We start from the raw sequence: 20,867 nt of genomic DNA on the forward strand, positions 1-20,867 counted from the left end.
CTGTCTCGGCTATTAATGAACCGATTTGAAAAATGTTTGCGGCAGAACGCTCCCTAGATGAGAAGTAACAACTTCCAGCGTATAACCAAAATTTGCTATGGGGCCTGGTGAGGGGCCCTTTATGTAAATCCCACCCAGATGGTCAGAATTAATACGGAGTCCCTCACTACGTACTTGATGTCTCGTAATCAGATTGTGGGTTTGTCACGTAAAATGCCACAATTTAATTAAGGACTGACACTTCTGCAACGATGCGATGCGCCGTGTGGGCCAATGACAATGCTAACCTTCTCTCGGACTATGAACAATGGCGCACAGCAACACCGCAAGCAAACATGTCTCGCTGTGTGTTATGTGTACTACGTAGACAAACACAAGTGGCGCTACCAAGGCAACACTCAGCATCAACTCGCCCCTCACGTATTGCACTAAACGCTGAAGAACTTAAACGTTCGCAGTAAACATCACCGCTAAATTATCGTCAATCAATGCAAACAGTACAGAAACATTCGCGTACATGGATTCCCACAGTGCGTGGGATCCGCATAAGTCTTTTTCTGAATTCCTTTTGATGCCCCAATATTTGCCATATATAGGTGAGCTGCGAACCACAGCAAGGCTACCCTGGCGCGGCTAAAGCTTTCGTTCTCCGGGTGCTCTCGTACTTTCAACATTGCTTTCAATGCGGCCGACCCGACAGTTATGCCCACCTAATCCCTCATGCCACGTCACGCCGACAGCAGCGCCAGTTTTCCCAGTGGTGTTCCTCGCGACCAAAAGCTCTTTCGAGAGCGTTTTTATCTTGTTTAGCCAAATGACTTGTAGATATATGTAAAATAAGCTCAAGTTAAATTTTATCTTCGAGCGTCAGCACTCCCTGGGCACGCAACAGCTACTCTGGCTGGAGAGCATTTGAAGATTCCGGACGCCGTCATAGTAGAGAGATGTACCGAGCATCTAGGAGGAAACTTCGAACCTCGTAATCTCAACAGGGCTGAAATGTGGTTGGACGACTTGGACCAGACGAGGTGAGTTTTCGCCGCAGGAGACGACGACGAAGGCGGACATCGTGATGATGAAAACGAGAACGCGCGATTTTTTGCCTATCCCACTTAGTGGGTACGAGCCATAAAAGAGGATCATCATCATCACCATCATTTGTAGGAGCTGGTGGCTCGATTAGAGTCCCGGGCGGTTTTGATTAACCCGCGGGAGCCAGGACGGTCTTAGTAACTTCCCACGTATAGCGAATGCAATCGGGCGAGAGGCCCATTGTCAAAGAAGGCGGAGATGTCTACACCGAAGAGCTTGTTGTTTCTTTGTTTTCGGAGTCGGCTGTGGGTGCGCCCATGGAGGTGCCAGTGCCCGAGTGTTCGCTACACATTTTTGTGGCCTCTTGGCGCTTTGTGATGTCAATGGCCTTCTTCCCTTCTTTGCTTGCTTCGTTGGCAGGATCAACTCAGGCAGCGGCAGATGCCAAAGTGGTGACGTTTTCTTGGAGAGGGCAGCAAGTGGCTTAACAAAAGCAGCCGCGCTGGAACGTTGCCCGGACTTGCGAGGCTGAAATTCGGGTCAATCATAGCAGATCGTCCATCGCCACAGGAGGTCTCGGAGGGGTTTCAACATCCAAGCACCTCGAAGAGACCTGTAGACCTCGCTTCATTTCGCCGTTTGGTGCAAGATTTGCCAGGAGACACCTTCCACGCAGACACGCCCGCCGCTAACACACCTTCAGTCGTTGCTGCACCCACCCGCCTTACCCCCTCTCCCCTTTAGAAGAACAGTACGAGGAAAGCGTATATCGCCTTGAAAAAGAGAAGTCCACGTGTCGAAAAGTTGGCTGCCGCTTTTACCTTGTTCTTTTACCTTGCACTTTCGGGAAGAGTCAAGCAGGGGTGGAGACAATAGCTCGACGGGCGGCACCTCAGGTGGGGGTCGCCACCTTGTCTGACAGGTCCGGGAACGTGTTAGGCGCGCTTCTGCGCACCTTCATTGGAATGCGACGGCGATTGGATGTGGTCGGGGAACTCGAGTGATGCTAGGAAAAGTGTCCGTATCTAACAAGGTCAATCCGAATCAAACGTTCAGATCATATTTGAGATAAAAACGTTCAATTCAAATATGATATTGAAAACGACTGTTTAGCAGCGCTCGGTTCGAATTTAGTTCTATCTAGATCGGGGTAGTCCGCGATCGAAACTGCCCCCTTGACAGCGGTGTAAGTCACCTTCACTGATTAGTGCACCCGTCCAACTTCGTGGCGAACGAACCGCGAATTGCAGGTTGGCAGCAGCTAGTGATCGTTTTAGCTGTTTCAGATCGTCGTCCGATTTTAAAAATGTCATCGTCGTGTTCTAAGTCCTGCAAGTGTCTTGTGAGAATGGGTGTCTGAACATTAACAGCATCGCAATATGACGCGCCATATTGCGAGTCATCTTGTTTCTATCACGCTGTTCATTTTTTGTTTTGTTGATATTTCTTGTATTCTGCCTTAATAGTTTTTGTATTAGCTTTACCCTTCTTTTTTATAACTGTATAACTTACCGTTCCTTTGTAACCACTCCCCTCTACAATGCATCTGCGTTTGAGGGTATTTTATATAAATAAATAAATTGTAAACACGCCAGTGCCATTTGCGCTAATAGAAAGTTTTAGGTTAGGGTGACGCTAACGTTTGGGGCCCCCAAGCGCTTGGGTTTTCGGTACTGGGCATGTGCAGGTGATCTGCGCATGCGCAGTATACCGTGGCCACAAGCGCTATGAGAGCCCCAAACGCTAGCATCCCCCTAATCTAAAACTATCTAATAAATAAAAAGATCGCACCTTGAGCAAAGCAAAGGAGCCTGCGCGTGAATACGCGCTCGGGAAACACTCGTCCCAAGCCAAGCAAATGAAAAAAAAAAAGCTGCCACGCACGTGACTTGCTAGTTGTTGCAGGTGGCGGCGCAGAAGCCCCGCCCTAAACGGGCGAATTGTGAAAGCGGCACCCAGGCATCCCGATAAGCCGGGACGCCCTGGATCGTCTCAACACTTGCTCAACGCGGGAGGTCGTCTTGGTGGCAGAGGGAGCAGCTGTCTTGCTGCGTTCAGCAGCACTGCAGGGGCGGAAATTTCGCTCGTTCACTGTCGGGGATACAATCAGATTCGCGAGATTTCGCGTTGCTGTAGCCACCGGAGGCGTCGGCTTTTGCGCTCCTGTGATATGCTAAAGTCATGGCATTTCTCTATGGTAATGGTGTCGCCTCGATGCCAACGCGTTCGCTGCTAGTCATGCGCAATCTGGCGAATGTGATTGTATTCCTGAAAGTGAAAAGCCGACGATACGAGCCCTGGGGCGGTATTTCTCCAAGCGATCACTTTAGGCTCATTCACACTAGGCCAACACGACACCGATTTCGGTCCGCCGACTGTCGGCGACACCGTTTTTTCCTCCGCGTCGGCGTCTCTGTCACGCTGTGCCGACGCCGACAGTCGGCGGAGAGCTCGGCGTGGGTACGTTGCCGACGCTGTCGCCGACAGTCGGCCAACCGAAATCGTTGTCGTGTTGGCCTAGTGTGAATGAGCCTTTTTCAGAGATAATTTCACTCTCGCGATCACTCGCCACTTGAAGCGTCGAAGCGTTCCTGATTCCGAGATCGGCACAGTGCCAGAAACGCTGTCGGCTGTATATGCGGGAGCGTCCGGTTCCGAGTATCGCGAAAATGATCACCCGAGATTACAGCCCCTGTTTCGTTCCTCCCATGCACTTTTGCATCAAATGGTAGAGCGACACCGAAACAAAGGCTGCATAGGATTACCTATATCTTTCCTGGACAGGCCTCGAGTGATGAATGGAGCACAGAGGAATTAGAGCGTCTCAAAACGGAGGCGTGTACTGGGGTCTTTCTTCGTTTTAATGGCGGTAGGAACCCACTCGGCGCCTGACTTCTCTTATCCAACGGCTACAAACCTGAGCGCATCATTGGGTCGTGTTTTGTAACACTCCTCTTAAATGTGCGTTGTTTTTGCCTTTCGTCATTAACTGCCCCGCACGACGACGAGCCGCCGTTACCACCGGAAACGACCACTCGGCGCGACGTGTGATAATGAATTGAATGGCATGGAGTAGAAGATTCCTCACAAAATGCAGTTCCTTCGGGCTTGAAAATTTCAAACCTGTACAAATCGGCATGTGATCGATGAAATTATTACTAAAGCAATACTTCAGCGATTTTTTCGGGTGACAGAACGGCAGGGAGTGAGTTTGACCATCCTTCTTGTCTCTAAACCTTACCTTTCGCGGCCACCGTGGTAGCGCATGGGAAATCTGTAGGGGTTGAGTTAGAGGAGAGATTCACCTGTGAATTTCTTGCGGTGCAATAGCCTGCCGAAGCGAACCCATATCTCGCGTGGATTATTCCTGTCGCGGGTGCCGTAACGTGTCATGCGAGATTTACGCAAGTAGATAAGAACATACGTGATCGTGTCGCCGCATGGTTTACCGGAGCTTCGTTGTTCTCGGGGAGAAATCACGAGGCAGGCGGCCCATGGAAAAAATTCGGCTTGGCGCCCACCAATCAGAGTATGCCGCGATCGGCCTCCCTATATCGTCCTTGCCGAGGCTGTCTAATGGTGCCACACTTTTGCAGAAATTTCGCCTAAATGTCTGCGAACACGATTTTAGGAGCTTACGTGAGCTACCTACGGTCGCAACGCTGTGCGGGACTGACATTTGTGGAACTATTTTCTCGCGCGCCCTACAACGTGCCGCCGCGCGCTTGGGCGCGTGGCGTGTACCTCCGCTGTCGGCGGTTTCCTGAACAGCCCGCGTCGCCGCTGCGAGCTTTCGAACGCTCTCCCCTGTTCGCTTACTTCCGACGTATTGTCTGAATCATTGTAGCGTTTAAGAATCCTGCTGCGGTCCAAGTATCACCACAGATATCTCTGGCAAGGCGAAGCCTGTGGCAGCATTGACTACCTTCAGGTTAGTGCGGTAACCCCTACTTTTTGTCTTTTACTGTCATGGCGATAGCAATGACTTGCTGTATATTCTAGGCAATATACTTGCTGGGTGTGCTTGTTACAAGCTACGCGTAAGCATAATTGTAGATCTTAAAGCTTCATACATTTAGCGCGAAGTACAGGAAATACGGAATAACACCTGGAAGTATGTTTTTTCAAGTAGAGCGTGACGCTGAAACGCTCTGCGGAGTCGTCACGTGGTTCTAGGTGGCGCGACGGTGCGAAAGACAAGAGTGAGCAACCATGTGCCGTGCCTGTGACTATGTAGTTTAGTGGCCGAGAGGCCGTTTCACAAGATATTGCTGGACAACTTCGCCTGTCTTAAGGCGCGAAGCTCCTCGTCGCCTAATTGTAGCTTTAACTCGGGGATCACATGGAACTATTGAAGCACGCTCCCTGAACAGTGTCTTCCAGCGACTCTCGGCGGTTTGTTTCCGCGTCTCCTGGCACGCTCCAAGACAGCGCTGCATGAAGAGGTGGAAAAAAAGGATGATCCCGTGCGGCCGTGTTTGTGGTACTATGCCGCTGCGAAAGGTGGCGCCACCGGATTGGTTGCGAGATCCTCAACCAGCAATGAAGCTAAACATTTCGACAGAATTGCCTGTCTCAATCAACCAGCAATGTATTGTATGGCGTCCACTATGCAGTCTTTCACTACTGGCAATGTCAGGTCGCAGGTGGTCTATGGTCAGATTTGCTAGGACATATTTCTGAACGTCGTCTCAACCAGTAATGCATTGTATGGTGTTCTCTATGCAGTCTCATTACTGGCAATTTCAGGTCGCAGGGGGTCAATGGTCAGGTTTGCTAGGACATATTTCTGAACGTCGTCTATATATATTCCCTGATCAAGCCAGTCGATCCAGGGAGCTGAAAAATGCGACCCGTTGCTTTTATTATGGCACATATAGTCTAACAGAGAGCGTCATCGGAGTAGCATGCACTTGTTTTTGTTTTGGGGAGCAACGTCGATTTGTTTGTTCTCTCGGGTGTCGCTAGCGCCGCTAGTACCGTTTTCTATCGTTGCCAGCGTTCCTTTCCGTCATCGCGCACATAATGCATCGCTATCACGGACTGCGTGAACATTTATTTATTTATTTATTTATTTATTTATTTATTTATTTATTTATTATACAGTCCTACATTCGCTCAAAGAGCATTACAGGGGGGGGGGGGAATAATACATATGTTAAACAGTTGTAAATAAGATTACATAGCAAAAAACACGGTGACGAATAATGCAGTGCAGGCAGCATAAATATCTCAAAACAGATAGGGAAAAGAAAGAAATGGACTATACGTACATATATACAAATACATGGGCATACATGAATATATAAACACATATACACTCATAAATACATATAGTAGGCAAACAAACGCGAAAAAGAAACACCGAAACACTCGAACTGATCACATGTCAAGCAGTTCATTGAAAAAGGCTGAATTTGATATTCAGCCTTTTTAGTGCTGATGCATCCTTGAGTTGTGCTTAAATCGACGTCAGCGAATTCTTCGTCATGCTTGGGATAATGCGATGTTTTAAGCATAAAGGAGCTAAGGACGAGGTCGTCAGATCAAATTCCGGCCGCGGCTGCTGCACTTCGATCGGGACGAAATTCAAGAACGTCCATGTTAGGTGCATTGGGTTCATGTCAAAGAACTCCAAGCGGTCGGAATTAATCCGGAGTACCCCACAACGGGCGTGCCTCATAACCATATCGTGGTTTTGGCTTGCACAAACCCCAGAATTTTATTTAAATGAAGGCTCGTTGTGCTGCGGCAGAAGGGCAGCACTCGGTTGAGTCATAAGCCTTAGGTGTTCTTTATCTGTTGTTTGCCGTATCTACGCATGCGCGAGGCCTCTAGTGTGGTTTCACCCTGCGCTACAGGTGCAGCTGTTGCGCCGTATTCACTTCACGGGCAGACTGTTCTTCCTTATTGTATTCCGTCTGTGTATTCCGTGCCTTGTGTCGTCAATGCAGCGCCGCAGGTTTAGAACAATGAGGGCGATCGCTACGAGGCCAATGCCGTTGCCAGCCGGTCGGGTTTTGCGACGGAATACTTTTTGTCGAGGATGGCGATATTCTGCCGTCCTGGAGGGTTTCAGATGTGTAGTGTTACTCACCCAGATCTCTCTGACAGCCCAGGTGTGAAGAGACAGCTACTGTCGTGGTGTGGTGTGAAGGGGCGTTTGCGTGGGCGAAGGGTGGAGGAAGGATAAGGGTCGGCGGCAGGCCTTCGGCGCAGCTTGCGCTGTTCTATCGTTAAAATAGAAAAGCTCTGCAGAGAGCCAGAACACAGACTACATAAAGGATACACACTCACCAGCACCCCTTATGTAGCTCCTTTTCTGAGGCTCCACAAAGCCCAACGCTCCCGTTTAGTTTCGTTCTCATAATTTCCCCGTTATCAATAATCTGCCCCAATCTCAGTGCTGCGCATTCTTCTTGCGTGTAAATCTCAAAGCTGTACGATTTGGCTGGATGTGGTAGCTACTTGCGTAGGCCATTTGTAGATACCGAAAGTAACAATTACTGAGCAGTAAGTAAGGGATATGTGTCCTACAAAAATGTCGCAGAATCGCCCGAAAGGTGAAGCATCGATTGCGATAGCAAATTACTGGACAGCTATACGAAGCAGGTATGGTAGGTTTATAAACTCGTGAACAATCATTTACTCACTAAATTAACAAGCATGTTGTCACGCGCGCAAAGAGCAAACAGAAACACATTACACATCTTGCTCGATGAGCGCGGACACTCGCTGTCAGAACGCTGGCGGAAGGAAAAGCGGCACCAGCAGCGAGCGAACTGATCTTCGTGCTGCCCCTCGCTTCAACGCGAACTAAGCGGCGAGATCACAGCGCATACAAGGCTATGACCCCTCGGGGCACCTGTGACCCCTCAGGGCACCTCAGCCACGTCTTACGCAGCCGTTGCCTAACGAAGATTGGACTGTTTTTTTTTTATTTGGGGTTTTTTACGTGCCAAAACCACTTTCTGATTATGAGGCACGCCGTAGTGGAGGACTCCGGAAATTTTGACCACCTGGGGTTCTTTAACGTGCACCTAAATCTAAGCACACGGGTGTTTTCGCATTTCGCCCCCATCGAAGAGATTGGACCGTTGTTCTGTTGTGTTAGCATATCCACAGCGATTGGCTTTGCCAACTTTGTCACTGCTGTTTGTCTGCGTAGTACACAGAACACACAAGGGGAGGTGTTTGCTTGAGACGTTCTTGTGCGCCATACTCCATAACCTTTGAGAGGGTTGAGCATTTTCATTGCCTCTTACGATAATGCCTCTTACAGAAGCATTAAACTTTAATTGAATTGTGTAGTTGTACGTGCCAAAACCACAATCGGTTTATGAGGCGCGCCGTAGTGGCGTACTCCGGGATTAATTTTGACACCGTGGTGTTCTGTAACGAGTCCCCACGGTGTAAGAATATGTTAAATGCTGACACTCGCCACTACCCGTAGAAAGAGAGAGCGCGGACAGATTGTCTTCGCAGATGACCTTGTATCAGTGGTAGTCTCTCCGCAATACAGATGGCGCCATAGTATGGGAGCCTGTCTTACCGAATCTTTCCAAGGCAATGATGAAGTTGTATTTGAAGAAAAAAAGCGCATGAAACAGGACTAGATGGAAAGGGAGCTGGTGCTGACAAATTTTAACTGGAAGAAAGCCGAAGAGAAAATTCCCAAGCGCACAGCACCAGGGCTAGACGAGGTTCCCGTTAGGCTGATTAATGTACCAGGACCAGAAAGTAAGGAAGCTCTGGTGAAAGCAGTGGAAAAAGCTTTAAAGGATAGACGAATACCAGACAGCTGGCGACAAAGCTCTCCATGCTCTTGTGGTACAGATACTTGTGCACTTTAGCCGGCCGCTTATTTTCATCCATGTTCCTTAGTCTTTCTTCAAAACCAATCTTGCCCTGCGCTTCTTTGACTTCAAAAGAAGCTCAAACCATGTGGTTTTGCTGTGGGCCCCTACAGCCAGTCGGCCCACTGCCCACAGGTTAATTTCTAACCCCGACAAGATTTATGATTTATAGCACGAAATTTCATTTGCGAGCGTGGGCGCTGGCAGCATTGTACTTTTACAAATGGCTCGCGCCACTAAGTGCTTATTGTAGCACCAAAGTGCTGTGTTTCATTATTGCTGCATGCCGCTCTGTTTTCTTTTTTACATTAAGTTTGGGGGCGCTTGTGTATACACGTATACAACCAGGCACATATATTGTTTGACTATGGGTATGGACTTCGTGTTGAATTGATACCAACTCATCACTCGAGTCTTCATTAAAGATCATAATTACTGATTTCTCGGTGCTAACGTGAAGGACTAGATTCCTCGTGCATTACCACTTATATTCGCAAGTCTCTGTAAATTTGCAAAATAGTGAGCGCCACCTAGTGTTTTCGAACCATGAACTCTCGTTCACAGACTACATTTATCCCTTTAAATGCCTCCCCCCCCCCCGCCTGCCCCTACCTGAGAATGACCGCGTACTCAAAGGGATTAAAATATTACTGCTAAAATTCCACGCCCTGGTATTTAGCCCACGCCCTGCTTGATGACCTGAGTGTGAATACCATTCATTGTGTTTTGTTTACCACTGCCAAACTCTGGCAGATTAGAGGCGTGTGCAGGGTTCGGTGGTGGTAAAGGCGAAGCTTTTGAATGAGAACAATAGATAGTTCTGCTAGTCTGTTGTCTAGATTATTTGGTTAGAAAACATTTTTTTCGCGCATGGGCAGCAACACTTTTGAAAATGGTCAATTGCCCTAAACTATGAGAAAGCCGCACCACTACTAGGGTGGCTAGAAGTAGCCACCCTACTACCACTGCTCCCGGAAGCGGAGAGCCACGTTAGAAGAATGTCTGCGTTTAAGCTACCACCAGTGGCGAAGCCAGCTTTGTCTTTGTGCGGGTTCATTCACCCTGCTGTGAGACGGACTGAGTGTCTCTCGTCACAGTGACGGCGAGTCCGCATACCGGGACAAGTCTGGAACCAGTAGGACGCCTACGAATCATGGGAAGGACGGTGATTGTGTAGCGCTGTCATTGTGCAGAGCCACAGCCTCACCCCTGAGCTGGCCTGTGTGGAGAGTAGGAGCAGAGACAAATGACACAAAGGAGGTGGTCATGGTCGTCGCCGACCCACAAAGCATAGCGCCCGCTTCTTGATGACTCTTCTATCAGACCTCTCCACTGATTATTCCTGCTACGCACGGCACCCTATTTAAGAGCGTCAAGTTCCATCTGTTAGATCAGAATGACTTGAGAGACTCCTTCCACGTAAATAACATTTGAATATATTTTAAAGCGTCGCCGTACTTTGCGTAACCGCGCGAACGCGCTCGTGCCACTGCTCTCGCGTTCGTCGACGTCGTCGTCTTCCACAGCTGGATCCGATGCCGCTCATCATGCTAGCGTTCCCATACCGCCCTTCCCTCTGCGGAGGCGCTGACGGCACTGGCCCCACTGCCAGTCGGTGCGGTGATTTCGGCCTCAAATTCTTTGCATTAATATATCGCGAAGTGAAAACGCGTATACAGCTGCCCACAAATTTAGTATTAGGGAATATAGTAACCGTAGGACATTTCTTTCCCCCTATTGTTCCTCACGATGACGCGCGCTTCGACGTCGTCTCATGACTCCTGCGGTGAAGCCCACCTCACCCGGTCCTGGTCGTATCAGTACGCATAGAGAAAAGGACGTACCGGCACATCTGCACGGTCATGATGAAATAGTGATTTTTTAAAGAGAACGCTACGCCTTGTACTTGCTTCGCCTAGTTACTTTTTTATTTCATTGTATCCATCGTGCGCGTGCTTGTAAACAGGCAGCTCATTTTGCACGCATTTAACAGCATCTCGCTGTTATGTCATGTAGCTCCTGGCACAGGCTTGTTTGGAAATAAGGCGTTTCATAACTTTTCCTGTTTGAAGCAAGGCGCTGGGTTTCTGCATATCAAAGCAGTTTGCACACGGCCGACTGATTTCGATGTGTACCGAGGGTAGTATAAGTCAGAAACTCCACGACATCCCATTGGTTTCGGCGCCTGCACTTTACTCTTCACCAAAGTTGGGTGCAGCTTCATCAGCGCAGCTGGCATGCTTCTTCTCGTTTAGAAACGTGGACAAGTCACCGAAAGTGTATCCAAGGCAGACACTAGCAAACAAGGATGCACTTTATTTATTCGATGAGGATGGGGGCGCACATTTCAATCACGCTTTATGAGAGAGCTAATGTATCGTTTCCTGGAACTATTTTATCGGGCGTGCCAATTGGCGGCTCCAGCGCCCCTGCGCGCATGGTGTGCCGTTCCGCAGCCGCCGGCGCAGCGTCATTTCCCTCTTTGCCCCTTTTCTTTTTAACGAAGTGCTTGCGCGCGGAGTCGTGGTTGGTCGTTCGCTCGTTCCTCCGCGAAAGCAATTCTGACGTCTTGTACCGGTCGTCAGGCGAGATTCTCGCGTAGCTTGGCCGTTCTCTCTCCGCCTTCCGCAGGACGACGTCACCAGAGAGAGGGGGAGAGAGAGAGAGAGCATTCGTCACAAGTAAGCCCCTGGTGAGCCCAGACCCCTTCTGAACCCACGCTTGAAAAGGAGGCGTCCCATGCGAAACCGCAACTTCTGCCTTACTTTGCATGTCATCACGGCTTAAGTAAGTGCCTAAGCGGCATCATTAATCATGCGCGTAACATGTGGCAATCGCGAACACTTATGTGTTGTTCCGCGAACGGCTGTTTGGCGGTCGAAGTCACGGAAACAGGCCGTGAGACACGCCTTTGATGTTGAAAAGAAGTACACGTTTTTGAGTTGTTTCTCCGGTAGATTACTGACATTTCGCCGTACGGCTTTGGGCGAAGATCGTTGACAAACCACACATTTTTATCGAGAGTTTCGTGCACGTTCGCGAACGCCAGGGCCGCCGCCTGGCGTTTGTCGACTGGCTGCACACTCCGGTGGAGAAACGCAGCGCAGGGATGTAGTACTTAGCGTTGAGCCCGACAGATGGCGCCAGCTATCGAGGCTCTTGTTTCGTGTCGGATGCTGTCGCCTTGCCTGCAGCATGTAGCATGCAACGTCGCTGACCTTTGCGTTGTCCTTCGAGGTAGAGTTACTGTATATGCTTGTAGCATCTACAGTAACTCTACTTCGAGGAATCGCATAACTCCAACTGACGGTGGAGTTATGTTTAATCTCAGTGCTCGGACGGTTGTATCCTTAGACCGGTTTGTGCGTTTAAAGTGGTTGACCTGGGCGTGGTGCACGCTGCTGCGAGCGTTGGTCGAAGCGGGTGAAACTTTTTGGACGTCAAACTTGAGCGGGAAGGGGAGGGGGAGCTATTGATTCCGTTATGGTGCTTCGAATTTTTTTCGTTGGCATCTTTCAACTAGGTTCTTGTCGCTTTATCGGGGCCCAACGGACTTGAAGCATCGTTTATGCAACATATACGGCGCAGCAGTGCGCCAACTGAGCCGTTATGTTTTCTCACGCCCTTCGTGCTACCGTTTTGAAGTTGATAAGGAAGTTGAAACATGAGCAAATCGGAAGCACAGCAACGGGAAATTTTGCTTAAAGCGGGCTTTTCGAAAGCCCGTGATCACTTCTAAACAATCAGCAGCCAGGCTTTAAATTCAACGTGAATGTTTCTTTTTTTTTTCTTTGTTGTAAATATTAAAAGGCCTTGTTTCGAAATCATGCAGTTCGCGTGAAGTGAAAACCTTTGTGCCGAACGTTTCTGGTGCATCTGCAAAAGCTGCGGCGCACTTGCAGATAGATAGCGGTCACTGAGGGGATCTCTGCCGTTAGCGATAGCGCTTGGGGCGGGGCGGCGGCTGCCGCGCACGTGACGGCAGAAAAAAGTAGTCCGGCCGCCGCTGGCTCCTCTGGCTCTCTCGGCGTTGGGGTGGGAGGAAGGCATGCTGACAGCCGCTGGCGGCCATCTTGTGTGTCCCGCGAAAGCGGATCGTGTTTGCGCAGCTAGTCTAGGCGGTCTCCGCGCTGCGTATTTCTCGCGCTGTTCTGTAGCGCGCGCGCATCGTAGCTTGACGAACGCCTCGAATTCGCCTTTCTCTTTCGCTTTCTTGTTTCTGGAAGCTAAATAATGGTAGCTCAATGACCACGGAAGAAAACGTGGAACAGTTGCATCGCATTTTTTTTAAGCCAGTATTTTTCTTTGGCTCTTTCGGCCGTTTACGTAACTGGTCGGTGGTCGGACTCGGCAAGGAAAACGTTCGGTCGCTCGCACGTTCCTTCGTTCGTGCGTTCTTAGGCTGATCTGTTGCATTGAAAATCATCGTCGATGTCCATGTCTCCCGCAATATTTTTATATTTTTTTAGCTACCGCCCCTGTGCGCCCGTTAGATGCATGCAGCTTTGCAATTTGCTGCTACTGAAGCCACCGTCGGAACCTAACGTTCGAGGCGGAAGTTAGCCCGCGCCGTGAAATTGTAAATGTAAACATTTAGTTTTCCTTCAAGCATTGGAAGCACTAAGTGTGGAGTTGCGATGCATGTAAACGGGGCAGGTAAGCCTCTTAAAGAAAAAGGTTACTAGATGCACGTGGAAACATAAATGCAGCGCTGGAATTGTTTCCTTCAATAGTATGTCCACCCCACTCCCGCTTGAGGTGCCCACTGCCAGTACACATATAGTTGCTCTTGATGTATGTGGTGTGATCCGCCCTCGAAGACCGTCAGCGAGCGGTTTCATATACTTTCTGCAATGTTCACCGCGTACATTGTATATATATATATATATATATATATATATATATATATATATATATATATATATATATATATATATATATATATATATATATATATATCGGCCTTTCGGTAGCGCGATCGGCCCTTATGAAGGTAACCACGACAAAGGCGGGAACGCCGAGTAAAGAAATGTATCAGTGCACCATGCTCCTCACTTTACACACACACACACACACACACACACACACACACATATATATATATATATATATATATATATATATATATCATACGCAATGGACCATGAATGTCCACCGGATATCCAGAGGACAATTGGTGGAGATTCGGGTGTTCTGCGGACATCTGGGCATATCCGCCGAGTGTACTGCGGACGTGGCCATAGGAAAAGAGCTGTCCAGCAAAGGTCCCGTGGATGTCAAAACCGGATATTCGGATGTCCCAGGGATCTATAGAATAGGCTATTCGCTTTCAGGATGTCCACAGGACATCCGTAGGATACATATTTTGCAAATATTGGATGTCCGAGGGATGTCAGTTTCTTTATTTCGTTGCGTATGTATTGCCACCAATTGTGATCTTCCGCCTCTGAGGTCATTGCCATAGCGTCAATGCTGTGTTGCGCTGGTAAGGTCGAGGTCGCGGGATCAAATCCCGGCCGCATTTCTGTAGGGGCGAAATGCAATAACCCGCATGTCTTGTCAATTGGAGGCACGTTAAAGATCCCCTGGTCGTAAAAATTAATCCGGTGTCCCCCACTACGGCGTGCCTCATAATCAAATCGTGGTTTTGGCACGTAAAATCGCAGAATTCAACGTCAATGTTGTCGCAACATTCACCGGCGTTCTTTTTTTTTTTTTACTGCAATGTAAGTGGTACAACACAAACTACGGCACTGATTTTAACGAAGACCCTTCACATTGGTGCACAGCTAGGAACACTCTCACAGCTGTTTTATTTTATTAGGATACAACAGCAACATACAAAAGTCGACATACAAGCTTCCAGAGGTCAGGCTGCAAGCTGGAAACCACAGCACATATAAGCTACTGCAGGCAATCTGCTTAACATAAATGGTCTTCAGTTGAGTAGGGCTCTGCTTCTGCGCAGGTTGCGTTACATGAATGGAAATGTCAGTAAACGGAGGGTCCTTTACAGGCTGGTCTCTGGAGAAGGCTGTAGGCGATCTTCAAAGAGTTGTTTGCTTTTCGGTGATGCTTCAGTCAATATGTATCTGAAACATCAGGTATATTGATGCCGTCTTGAACGTTTCAAATTTCAAGATCAAAGTGCTGTTATGAATGAATCATGAAATCACACACGTTGAACGTATTGAAGCAAATGAGCAAAACATTTTTTTACAGCGTACAAATACACATTCATATACACAATACTATACACATACCTTAAGCCAATTGTTTTTCCTAGTCACATTGCAATAATTGGACAGAACTAAATTCACAGATGACAGGTGCACAAACTTAATTTGTTCCGAGTTGTTCGAAATTTTCATACACAATTTTAATGTCTTGCATGACGCTTTGCAGTATGCCAATTATATAACAATTTGGCTCCGTTCATACTATTGTACCTCGCGCATTCGAATATTAGACATGACAGTGACTTCTGACTGCACGTAGTCCGCATGGCTGTAGCGAATATCTGGCCGCCACATTCGCGCAAAGGCGCAAAACAAGTTCTATATTCGAGGCGCATGAAAAGCGCACTATCTGCATGCATGGCAACATCTTTACAATATAAAACCACTTTTTTTGTGTAAGATCACTGTGAACACGACACGGATCCGTGAGCGTTTCTGACTTCATCGGAACGGTTCACCAGCCACAGTTGTAATGTCAATTCCGTTGTGACGGCCAGCTGTTACGACGAGCGCCTGACAACACAGGGTCAAATATGTATAGAGTGTGCAAAATTCATTACGATCGCTTCACTTACCGTTCATTCTCGTGGTTCAGTTTTATCAAAGACACGAACGGCTGTACCAAAATGTGCGGGCACTACAACCGACAGCTGTTTGTTTCGGCAGTGTCAAAGTACGAACTACTTGGCTGTGCTCTCCTCCGCATTGTAGGCGCGGCGCGGCAACTCCGCACAGAAAAATAGCATGTAACCACTGACTGGCATACTTTTGATGCTTATTGGAGAAATAAGTTTACGACATTATCTTAAACGACAAAGCACAAGCTGTGTCACCACCAATACTCTTGCTGTGCCCCGAGTTACCTGTACTAGCATCGGTATAGCGAGCTGTATTTGCATAGTGTGAAACGATTACCGTACAGTAGACCGTTGGGAACCGAAGAAGAGAGAAAGCTACATACTGCATATCAACATTTGATTGTTTTGATGAGGCCTAAAAAATAGAGCTCCCAGCAATGTCCGGTGTCGGATATGCTATATTAACGACGACCGCAGTACATCCGCAAGATAAAACTGATCGGCTCTTCTTAACTTTGTTATAGGACCCATATCGGGCTTGAATGTTCGGATGTTGTCCGTACTTCCAGCAGATATTCGGGAACATTCTATATGCTGGACATGGACGTTCCGACCTGATCCGAATGACCGTCGGATATCAGTGGACCATCGGTCAGACACGTGGCATCTATCTCCCTCTTTCCCTGTATCCCTTACACTAGTGCGGAGTATAGCAGGCTAGAGACAGGCTCTCAAACCGACCTCTATATGTCCATCTCTGTGGTGCAGCCAAAAGAGACACATATTGGCAGCACCTTATTTATTTATTTTACACTCAGGGCTATGCAGGCGTTTCAGATGGAACTGGGCAGAAAAGAACTAAAACAGACAGTGTGAAAATTGACGGCACAATAAAGCTCCACTTTCCACTTTGTTCTTTTCATGGTGCTCAGATGTCCCTGTAAGGTCGCTCTGATTGTTCGTGTTCTTAAGTGTCACGAATCGGCCTCGTGCTTTGTGTATAGAGAGGGGGTTCACTTCCCCCCATGTCAGCGGGGCGACAGTTGCTGTGTTATGTGGGGTCACAGGCAACGCGCGGGGTTGGGTGACGCTAGGGTGTCTAGATCGCGGCAGGCGCCAGGAGGGCGAGTGCCGATTCCGGGAAGTCGGTATTGTGCGCACGGTGTTGACAGTCCGCCGACGGTCACACAGACCAGCCTTGAAACGAACCGCTGTACAAGGTATTGTGTGTCTGGCGCCCGAGTGCCTGACTAATTGGAGGCGCCGCCGAGGTTAAGAAGGACTTAGCAACTCTGACCCCGTGCCGCATGCAGTGAGCATGGACCTAATCTTCTACGCGTTCGGAACGCAATCGCCAGCCTTGTTGTTGGGTGCGACTGCCTGTGTGGTGTCGAAGGCCAGCTTACCGTGCACGCTGTAGGAATGCGGTGCACACGTAAAGAGTGCATTCGGACGACGGCGTCTTGGAAACACGCACTCGGAGAACTTTGTCTTGTAGACAATAAGTTTGAAGGACAAGGAGGGCCATCCGTCTCCCACATGGCCAAACTTTGAGTACAGCAGCACTACGTGGTGTCGATGCCCCTGCTTCCGAGACATTTGCGGCCTAGGCGCCATTGGGATTTGAAACGGTCTAGCGATAACTTGTTCGGGCCTGGCGTGTTTTGCTGAGCCCGTCACTAACTACGGAGAAATGAGAGGGCAACGGAGTTTTGGCGAAGAAGGAAAAGAGCTTTGTTTTCCAATATGTTTATTTTTAAGAGTAAGCCCATCCCTGTGGGTTGTGGCTTAACAGACGGTTGACTCCGATTGGCAACTGAACCTGTGGGACGGGCCAACGGCCCTACCGCCTTTTTTTTCTTTGTATATTTGGGCTATAAAAATCGGGACGACATGCTGTCCCTCAGACTTGGCTGAAATCAGGATTGCTGATAGATCAGTGAGCCTCCGTACTATGTACGTTAAAACGAGTCTGGGCTCTAACAGTCATTGAGACAGTCGAAGAGTGAGACATTGTTTCTCAATTGTTCAAGTTTGTAATGTATTTGTTTTACCTGCCATGTATATAGAAAAGTTTACCTATAAATATTTCTTGTACATATGATCTCATCGCTTCCTGCCTGCGTTTGATCAACAACTGCCGATCATCGTCCGAGAAGCTTCAAGTTCCAGCGGTGAAGCGAGGACAGAGAACGAACGAAACTTTACTGTCCCTTTCCGAGCTTTTGTCCGAGTGGATGTCGTGTGCATATTTCTTTATTTGTGTCGCGTCATTTTATCTCTTGTTATACATTGAACCCGTAGTAGCATGCGATCGAGACCTTTTGCTCGGCTGACCTATATCCACATGTCACTAAAATTTCTCTCACCAGCGCGCATGTATTTTCACTGTGGGTTGATATTATACGGTTTACGTGTGATACGTTTTTTTGAATACGCAAATTATATACACAGTGGATGGACTATGCGGTATGAATAAATTACGATGGGTGTGCGTGTTCAAGAGATCATTGCCCTGGGCTAGCGGCCTCTCATAACGCGGGACAAACATTTTGAGCAGTTTAGCTCACAGGAACAAAATATATCAGTGTTTGTACGCCTCCTTGAAAACCCCTACATTTGAAAAAAATAAAAGAGACAGACGATATTCAAGGGCTCCTACGACTCCTTGAAAATAAAATGTGCTCCTTGAGTTCCTTGAAAACTAGGATTGAGGCGCTATCTATGAATATTCAAACAAATTCCGCATTGGGGCTATGCTGTGGGCACTGCCTATGGTGTAGCAATCCTTGCTATTTTCTTCTCAGAGTGTTGAGCTAGGCGATGCAATGTGATGTGTCCATAGCCCCTGACGGCAGGCTTGTCTAGTTACCATTGTTGTCGTGGAGCTAGACGAAGCGAGATCAAGCGGCCAAGCCGTGCCAGTATATTTTTTTGCGAATTGGTTCAGACAGCAGCCATCATGGCCCCATTTTCGAGCCCTAGGTTCTAGAAATGTGAGGCGGAAAATACGTTTCGGCCATTTGGCTTTAACGCGACGAGTGTCTTTGGCTGAAGCCGTACACTACTATTGAACGTGCCAGAAGGCGACTGTCGTCATTACAACGGGGTAGTCAACTTTAAAAAGGCACCTGAATACCTTGAAGCTTCCGTGCAACTCAGCAGCTGCTTAGCTGCAAGAAATTGCCGCTAAGGAAATAACTGTTTTCCAGTGTTTATGTGTGAATAAGGCTTGTTTCCCCCTCCTTGAATTTTGGTCTTTGGCATCCTTGAAATCCTTGAATTGACTTAGAAATTTGACTCGAATGTTCTATACCAACCCTGTGTCTTTTTGTTCACTACTGTAAGCTTTGTGTATATGTAATCCACAAGTACATTCTCCGAGATACTGAGCGACCCAGCCAGCAGCCACGCCAAACCCAGCAGGGTATGCAGAGAAAGCTTCGCTATAAATCTGGGCATCCCATGCGCTTTGGGAATCGGTTTGAGCGAAGATTTCGTTGTTGATTGTGGAGAATGCTGTTTCTTAGCGGCCATTTGTCATATAAAGTAGACTGCCGGGTTGGGCACATTTTCATTGGGAAGCGCTTCGCTCAACCTAAACTTTGGGCTCCCACGGATCGCACGCGGACAGACATGCGGGTCTCACGCATGACGATGACCGAATGACGACAATCTGATGGCAACACTGGAATGTCGACGATGGCATGAGCGCGTGACGACACACTGGCAACGATGTAGTCTGGGCAATGTCATAATGACGATGCAACGACAATACGATGACGACGATGGAACAACCATAACACGTCGACGACTGTATGACGACCACACAACGACAACGATGGCATGATGCCGATGTAATGATGGGGATGGCGCGAATACGACAGCATGACGACAATGCAATGACAGTGACGGCGTTACGACGACCACGTGGTGAAAATGGGATGGTGACAATAAAACGACCACGACGGCATGACCACGATGGAATGACGCGTTGACTGCATTACTACGACCGCTTGAGGACAATGGTCTATGACGACGCAATGATACGACTGTATGGCGGCGATGTGTAGGTGAAGAGGGAATGACGACGATGGAATAATGACGGGGGTATGACAGTAGGATGACGGATAAGGAGTCACGACGATGACGTGATGATGATTACATGACTATATAGGCTTGACCACGACGCCGTGACGAAAATTGTTTGACGAAGTGAAATGACGGTGGTACCACCATGACGGGCACAAATGCATGACCACGCATTGAAGACGATCACATGACGAATACGGAATGACGACGACGGCAAGATGAAGATAGAACGACAATGGCGTGATGACTGTTTGACGATGATGGTATGATATGGCTGCGGAATAGTGACGAGGGCGTTACCACGATGGCCTGGCGACAACAGAATGATAGCTACGGAAGGACGACGGAATGGTTGTGATGGCGGCGGCTCGCTGACGACTTCATGACGTCGCGCTGACGACGGTAGAGTGAAAACGGCAGAACGATGACGACGGCATGAAAGGAATGATCCTAATGAAATGGAGGTGATGGAATCACTACTATTGCATAACGAAGATGGCATAACGATGAGGGCGTGTTTTTGTTTCACGTACACGCCTATATGCCTGACCTGCCTCATGGGTCACCTCTGTTTGCACTGTATCCGGCGTTTGTTTGCACATGCCCGGTACCGGCCGGTTGGCAGGACAGCAGCAGCAGCGGGCAAATCGAGGGAAGAGGCAAAGAAAGCTCCTCATAAAGAAGAAGAAGAAGAAGACAGATGATGTTCAGCAAATAGTTGGTGATGGCCACCTGTGCAGACATCGGCCAAAGCAGCGAAGATCTTTTTCTGTGGCACTAACTGGCGGACATGTTTTCGTGTCGGCCCCACTTCCGAGTGCGCTGCCCCCAGCAGTAGCCCCATTCAGTGTTTCCACGGGGGCTTTCGTCGTTGAAGGGATAACCGTAAAACGGAAGCGCAAGCGCGCCGGAATGCGTCACGAACGTCGCGGCGCGACAGAGTGCTGCTGTTGTGCCGCGTACACAGTGCCCGCAGTGCCCGTTTTGATGATCAGCCTGTGCCGAAATTCGCCACACACAGAGAAACGGCGACGTTTGGACGGCACAGAATGCATCGCTTGCGCGAGACC

The 20,867-nt window shown here is 48.5% G+C and overlaps 1 protein-coding gene across 6 annotated transcripts in view; it reads left to right on the plus strand.

Annotated features, from left to right (window-relative positions):
* Positions 1 to 20,867, plus strand: part of egg (SET domain bifurcated histone lysine methyltransferase eggless) — a 153,236-nt gene that overhangs the window by 35,920 nt on the left and 96,449 nt on the right. The window contains exons 1-2 of one of the 6 annotated variants that reach the window (XM_070535678.1): positions 4,798 to 4,963; positions 11,520 to 11,675. The exons of 1 other annotated variant lie outside the window; for it this stretch is intronic. The gene's annotated coding sequence lies outside the window, so the exon portion shown is untranslated. Of the gene's footprint in view, positions 1 to 4,795; positions 4,964 to 11,519; positions 11,676 to 20,867 lie in introns of those variants that run through there. 4 more of the 6 variants (XM_070535680.1, XM_070535679.1, XM_070535686.1 and 1 more) reach the window with 4 other exon arrangements.

Source organism: Dermacentor albipictus, chromosome 3 (assembly GCF_038994185.2).
Source record: "Dermacentor albipictus isolate Rhodes 1998 colony chromosome 3, USDA_Dalb.pri_finalv2, whole genome shotgun sequence".
Classification (NCBI taxonomy): domain Eukaryota; kingdom Metazoa; phylum Arthropoda; class Arachnida; order Ixodida; family Ixodidae; genus Dermacentor; species Dermacentor albipictus.